At 38.3% G+C, this 7,189-nt stretch overlaps 1 pseudogene; it reads left to right on the top strand.

The window, feature by feature from the left end:
• Positions 1-1,177: 1,177 nt before the first annotated feature.
• Positions 1,178-6,797, top strand: LOC104542510 (annotated as a pseudogene).
• The last annotated feature ends 392 nt before the right edge of the window (positions 6,798-7,189 follow it).

Below are 7,189 nucleotides of genomic sequence, written 5' to 3'. Positions count from 1 at the left end.
ATATTAGATAGTATTTTAAATATATATATATATTGGCAACTCCCATCTGAGTAATATGATTCTGCTGCTGAAAGCAGCTGGTGTCAGCTGCTATTACTGCAAAGCAGTGGAGATATTTCTGAGAGTTTACATGTACCCCTTTGTAGTGAGGACAGATTAAAACCCTTTGACTGTCAGTGCCCAACATCCTGATTTTTTCATTTGCTTTTATTTTGGGCCGAGTAATATATTAAAAGCTTACCTTTTAAAGGGAAATTGTATCAGGGACAAAGGATATGTTTCTTCACATCCTGAAAATGGAGGAAAACAAGAGTCCAAAAACCTAAAAAGTTAAATCCAACTTGAAGTTCTGATACTTAACTTTGGGATTTGATGGCAACATTCCCTGAAGAACACAGCAGTCTATTTGTTACTAAAATGTAGCTAAATTTAAACTGACAACCATCTCAGTGATACTAATATATTTTTAGATTTCTGTGCAATATTGTGTGTCCTAGTAATGATCATGGGGAAAATAAACAGTAAATTTTACAGTACAGTGGGTTTTTTTTTAATCTTATATAATTTTATTTGCTAAGCAGTTAACTTGGAACCATTCATGTTATACATATTTAGTGTTGCTATGAAAATGTTCAGGTGTAAAGCTCCAATGAGTGAGGGTTTCACAACTCCTGGCTGTAATTAATGTTAGTTTTAGAGCTACTGCATTGAGTCAGCCAGTTCAATTTCAGATTATAGCCTAAAATTGATTAGAATAATCAGAGTATGAAAAGATTTTTGAGACGATGAGTGTTTGAAGTCATGCACATTCTGCATTGTGCAGCATAATGAGATGGAGTTGTTACACATCTATTAATGCCAGTTAGTTTAAAGGGATAGATGAAGGGTGAAGGCTGGGGAGATGATGGGACAGGGCTGAATCTGTATTAAAGGTGTCTGTCTTTATCTGACTTTACAGCTGGGTTCTGATTTTTGCCTTAGAGGTCTTGCATTTTGATTACATATATATATTAATGCACTTATCTGCTCTATGCAGCAACACATACAGAAGTTCTTAGGACAAATTTATCATGCCAAGTGAAATAGGTAGATCCCAGTGGGCACAACTAGTAGATAAATTGCATGCAACGATATTATGTACAAATTACATTAATGACTTTTACTCTCTGTCCTTCAGGGAACAACCCATCTTCAGCACTCGAGCTCACGTCTTCCAGATTGACCCAAACACTAAGAAGAACTGGGTTCCCACCAGCAAGCATGCTGTTACTGTGTCCTACTTCTATGACAGCACAAGAAATGTCTACAGGATAATCAGTTTGGATGGCTCCAAGGCAAGTTTTATTTCAGAAAACTTGCTTGCTTTGTCAATTTTTGTATTTATTTTCTAGTCTAATGTCCTTCATGTATCTTCTCAGATACTTTTGTCTTTATCTGGGTAGCAGATTACTAAATGGTAATACTGCTTCATTACATGTTTAAAATGCTTCATTACATGCTTTACGTGTTCATTCAAAAATTTTATTTTTTGTGTGTTCATATTTACTTTGATAAATCTATTGCTGAATTTAAGTGATGACCTGTTACTTATGAGCAGGCTAAAAAGACATTCACTGTGAGATGCACTAAAAAGTTCAAATAAGGTTACAATAACCTGTTTCCACCTCTGCATTCAATGATCTATCAATATAATTGGCTTCAGCATTATGAAGGACATCTTCTGTTCAGTGCCCATAATCACTTAGTAAATCCTTTGTTACATAATCTTCCAGTTCTTGCTGTAGAGAATGTGAGGATTCCCTCCTAATAAAGCTCTCCATGGTAAGCTTTGATCAAAACTTAGTTGGTTTAGATTTGGGTTTTTTTTTTTTGAGTGTTTTTATTTTCTTTTTTTTATCATTTAAATTGGAAAGGATATTGTGTTGAGCTGCTATTGGAAGAAACCTTGTCTAAGAAATTAATTCGATATGGAGAAAATACTTGACTGTTCCTTAGATTCTACCCCAAGGGGTTACAAAAACAGTAACTACAAACAACGTATCAGAAAACTCTGCAATGAGCACATTAAAAATATACAGAATGTAATAAAAAGTTTATAATTCTTTCAAGAGCCTTTCATTTGCAACTTCTGGAAATGCCTCAGTTCATGATGGTTGGAACTGAAATACTCTGTCAGAGCATAGCAGTATTAATAAAGATTTTGTGGCTATTTATTAGGAAGTTGAAAAATTTTACCCTGTACTTTTAAAAAAATATCCGGAGTATTGCTATTTTAAAATGATAAAAGATAATTTCTATCATGAAGAAGTATCTAGAAATAGGTCTTATAGTAAAATAATTTCTATATTATTGAGACTCTGGTATCAAAGCCTACCAGAATTTTTCCAAGTTTAAGTCTTACTTTGTTTCTTTTGCTTCCAGCTTTCCTTCAAATGGTCCGTTAGTTCTGTCAAATAATTAAAATAACCTTCTGTGTCACTGTTCATAAATAAAGACTTTGGGATTGGAACAAGATGCTGTATGAAGCATCTAGCGAGGTTAACAATTGTGATCTGTAGCACCTTAACTGATATGCACAGTTTACAAAATCCTTATTCTAGTATCCACTGGGGTTCCTCTGCCTTTGTCCAAAGCTGCAACTCCTGCAAAATGGCTGCTGAGTTAAATTGTCAAGCAGTTCTTCCTCTATTTATTTGTTCTTTTGTCTACTGCAACATTTCCTCTACACTTGCAGTACTATTGGCAATGTATATTGATAATGCAATCTATCACTTTTGTTTATTCTCTCTGTGATTTCTGCAATCCCAGTAACGTTTTCAGCCAAGTGTTAGATGTCTTGACTAAGATCTAGGACCCCTATCATGATTAAGAAAGACTCATTGTTTTAAACATCACAGTGCTGCTCTAAAACATACACAGGTGAATAGCAGGGGGACCTATGGAAGAATTTGAAGGAAGTTTTCAGAATAGTTCTCAGAGGTTTTATTTATTTTTTATTAAAGCCCCATCTTTTCTAACATGTCTGCACATATACAATACAATATGTACAAAGGGCTAAATGTAAATACAAAGAATTCTTAAGTTTCAAGTGCATCCATATTGTTTCTCTGATATATGGCATACAGCTGGGTGTCAGTAACACTGCTGGCATCTGAGCTTGCAATGCTTTACATTGTTGATTGGTCAGGCAGAAACTTGACATTTGCAAAGGAAAAGAAATTATGCAATTTAATTCTCCCATTTTAGGCTTTGAAGTGAAACTGAATAAAGGTTATTTTGTGCTGTTTTTTTTTTAAAAAAACGAATTTGACATTGAAAATGTCACAAATGCGCATGCTGCCATTGGCCAGAACCACTTGTCAGACTGCTCTGGTTTTGAAGCTGTCATGCTCCTCCCTCAGAGAGAATAGATCCAGCCAGGTTTTGTTGTATACCTTGGTACTGGTGGGGTGTGTATGCTGGAGAGAAGGCTCTTCAGTTACAGTGCCTCAGATGCTGAGCAGTAAGTCAATAAGTGATGGCAACTCACACATATGTTCACTGAGACTGTAGTATTGAAAGTTTGAGAGAGATGCTTTAGATTTGAGTGATAATCCTGTTTCTGTCCCACACCTTCCCTCTCTTTAGGTCAGTGAGTTTTCGTAGGATTCCTGGATAAAATTTAACTTCTCACTGATTGTCTGAAAGTCATTAGATCTTTCTTCTTGAAAACAAAAGGGTGTTTTTAAGACATGTTCTTCACTCACCTCTGAGGGATGCTATTGTATGTTTTAGATTCCCACTTGAATTTGCCTGTGGGGTCCTTCGGTGTATTTTGAGAAAGGGGTTTTTTTTTCCTTATTCCATATGAATGGGACTGTAAGCCAGATTTATCCGAGATGGGTCCTACAGAAGCAAGTTCTGCTTATTTTTAGTGCATTCTGTGTAACATTGTAGCTTGAAGCTACAGTCTCCTCGTAAAATACCTTGCTTAAAATACAAGGAATTATGCATCTCCCTCTAACTTGACACCAGAAAATGCTCTAAAACCATAAGGTGTTCAGTGTACAGGACATACTTTATAGTCACATACTGTATCTGGATCTCTGTTGCCCATAGCAGGGAGATCCTGGTGCAAATAATCTAACAGAACTTGAGGCTAGTTTCTATGACCTCTTGTGTAAATCTCTTTTGTGCGACCTTTTTCTTCTACCACTCTAGGAAGCAAGAGAAAGCAGAAACAAAAAATTTCTTACACAATATGACGTGACAACATTGAGCAGTTGTTGCTAAGGCTTTCAGTTCTCATTAATTATACAGTCATTTCATAGCTCTTTGGAAAAATGTGGTTTAGTACTTCTTTCTCCTAGGTGTGGGAGGGAAGCCTCCATTATTTCTCCAGTAACACTGCAGGCAGACACTAGGATTATTCCCAGAATCCTGCTGTCTTTTCCATTCAACTTGTGGCAATAACTGAGAAAAGAAAGGAGGTCAAGTAATGTGGATCCTGCCTTACTAGTTAACTCTCTGATAATTTTTTTCACAGATTCAAGATAGGAAAAAAATCATTTACGCAAATCTAAAACAAGAGAAGACTCTCGAAAAGAGTAGTTTTCTAGTCTGTAGGTTCCATGAGCCTTGTATTTCTAAGTCAAGTCTCCCATCTGTGTTACTGCAACAGATGATCTTTACATTTTAATGGCTGTTGTAAACTGAACTAGTCGCACATTAATGCTAAATACAGGTTTAAGTAAGGCCTGTAAGCACAGACCTTCAGTGATCTTCCTTTGAAGAAGTTAAAATATATTGTATGTCATACTTATTATTGCTATCAATTTTAGCACAAGATTAAATCGTATTTGACCACTGCTGTATATCTTGCAGCTGTTGGATTTGCAGTGAGTAAAGTAAACATCTAAGACACATGCCCTATTTTCTCATAGCTAAACTAATATGAAAGGAGAACATGAAAGCTATTTTATTATTCCAACAAAATCTAAAGTTAACAAAATCAGTTTTCTTCAAAAGCTAAATGTCTGCTTGTCAGATTCTTGTGCATTTATACTAACATCCTTAAAAGTTGATGAAGTATTTGACACTTGTTACACTAGTAATTCTACAGTGAAATCTGGCATATAAGAGATCAGTTAAAGCAGTTCCTATTTGAGTAGACAAGATAGTCTTAATTGTAAATTCTATATAAAAAAATAAAGCTTTTTAAAGCTGAAGATACAAAGGATTGTCGTGGTTTTTATAGTTGCTCTTTCACTCCATGCCTCCTCCTCACCCAGGGATGGGGATCAGGAAACAGAAAGGAGATGTGTGGATTTAAATAGAAATACATTTAAAATAATACTAATAATACTGATTATACTAATACTACTAATATTACTACTACTAATAGTAACAATATTTACAATGTAAAATACACAGTTATGCTCAGCCAGTATTGTGGGGAAGTAGGTCTCAGGGTTAGGATGGTAAACAAGTTCCTTCTCAACATGTCAGCTACAGAATAGGTAGCAGGAGGGAGAGGAAGAGAAGGCAAGTCTTAAGTCCCTGCTCTCAGAGTAATCTTCTACATTGAGGAAGTTACATCCATGACATAATGCAGGACATTGCAGGCACATGCAGGACAACCAGCTGATCAGGCCCAGTCAGCGTAGGTTCAAGAAGAGCAGGTCCTACTTGACCAAGCCAACCTCCTTCTGTGACAAGATGACCTGCTTAGTGGATGAAGGAAAGGCTGTGGATGTTGTCTACCTGGACTTTAAAAAAGTTTTTGTTTCCCACAGCATCCTCCTGGAAAAGCTGGCTGCACATGGCTTGTGGGCACACACCTCACTGGGTAAAAACACTGTCTGGATGGCCAAGCCCAAAGAGTGACGGTGCATGGAGTTAAATCCAGCTGGCAGCCAGTCACAAGTGGTGTTCCCCAGGGCTTAGTACTGGGGTCACTTCTGTTTAACAATTTTATCCATGACATGGACAAGGGAATTGAGTGCTTCCTCAGCAAGTTTGCAGATGACACTGAGTTGGGTGAGAGTGTTGATCTGCCTGAGGGTAGGAAGGTTCTGCAGAGGGACCTGGACAGGCTGGATCAATGAGCCAAGGTCAATTGTATGAGGTTTAACAAGGCCAAGTACCAGGTCCTGCACTTGGGTCACAGCAACCCCATGCAGCGCTACAGGCTTGGGAAGAGTGGCTGGAGGGCTGACTAACAGCCAGCTGAACATGAGCCAGCAATGTGCCCTTGCAGCCAAGAAGGCCAATGGCATCCTGGCCTGTATCAGGATTAGTGTGGCCAGCAGGACCAGGGAAGTGATTGTGCCTACTCAGCACTGGTGAGGCTGCAGCTCAAATACTGTGTTCAGGTTTGGGCACCTCACTACAGAAAACATAAAGGCAGTGGGAGCGTGTCCAGAAAAGGGCAACGAAGCTGGTGAAGGGCCTGGAGAACAAGGCCTAAAGGAGCAGCTGAGGGAGCTGACATTGTTTAGTCTGAAGAAAAGTCGTCTGAGTGGAAACCTTATTGCCCTCTACAACTACCTGAAAGGAAGTTGTAGCAAGGTGAGCGTCTGTCTTTTCTCCCTGGTAGCTAGTGACAGAACAAGGGGAAATGGCCTCAAGTTGCACCAGTGGAGGTTTAGGTTGGATATTAGGAAGAATTTCTTTTCTGAAAGAGTTGTCAAGCATTGAAACAGGCTACTGAGAGGGTCATCAGAAGCTGGAACAGGCTGCCCAGGGAGGCGGTGGAGTCACCATCCCTGGAGGTGTTTAAAATATGAGTAGATGTCGGGCTTAGGGACATGGTCTAGTGGTGGACTTAGTGGTCTGGATAGATGGTTGAACTTGATATTAAAGGTCTTTTCCAACCGAATCCATTCTGTAATCTGTGATTCTATAATGTACACACTCTCAAATCTGTGATGTAGGTTCAGGTTCATCAAGCAATTGGTGGAACTAGGGCTTAAGCAAGGCAAACAGCATAGCTTGAGTTGAAAGGAAGACTCTTCTGCACAAGACAAAAAGCATACAAGAAAAAAAAGATTCCAAGAAGTCCACCTCCCTGTCTCTTGTTTTCTCTTCTGTCCTATGTTGCACAGATAGCTGTTTTCTATGAGGTCAGTTGGAGATGAAAGTGCAAGTGCAAGCCTGCTGGCTTTATTTGGTTCTGAACCTTATGCCTAAAGAAGAGAGAATGATGTTT

The sequence above is a fragment of the Mesitornis unicolor genome, unplaced genomic scaffold (assembly GCF_000695765.1).
Source record: "Mesitornis unicolor isolate BGI_N332 unplaced genomic scaffold, ASM69576v1 scaffold13126, whole genome shotgun sequence".
Taxonomy (NCBI): Eukaryota; Metazoa; Chordata; class Aves; order Mesitornithiformes; family Mesitornithidae; genus Mesitornis; species Mesitornis unicolor.
This window is presented reverse-complemented; position numbering and strand designations above follow the sequence as displayed.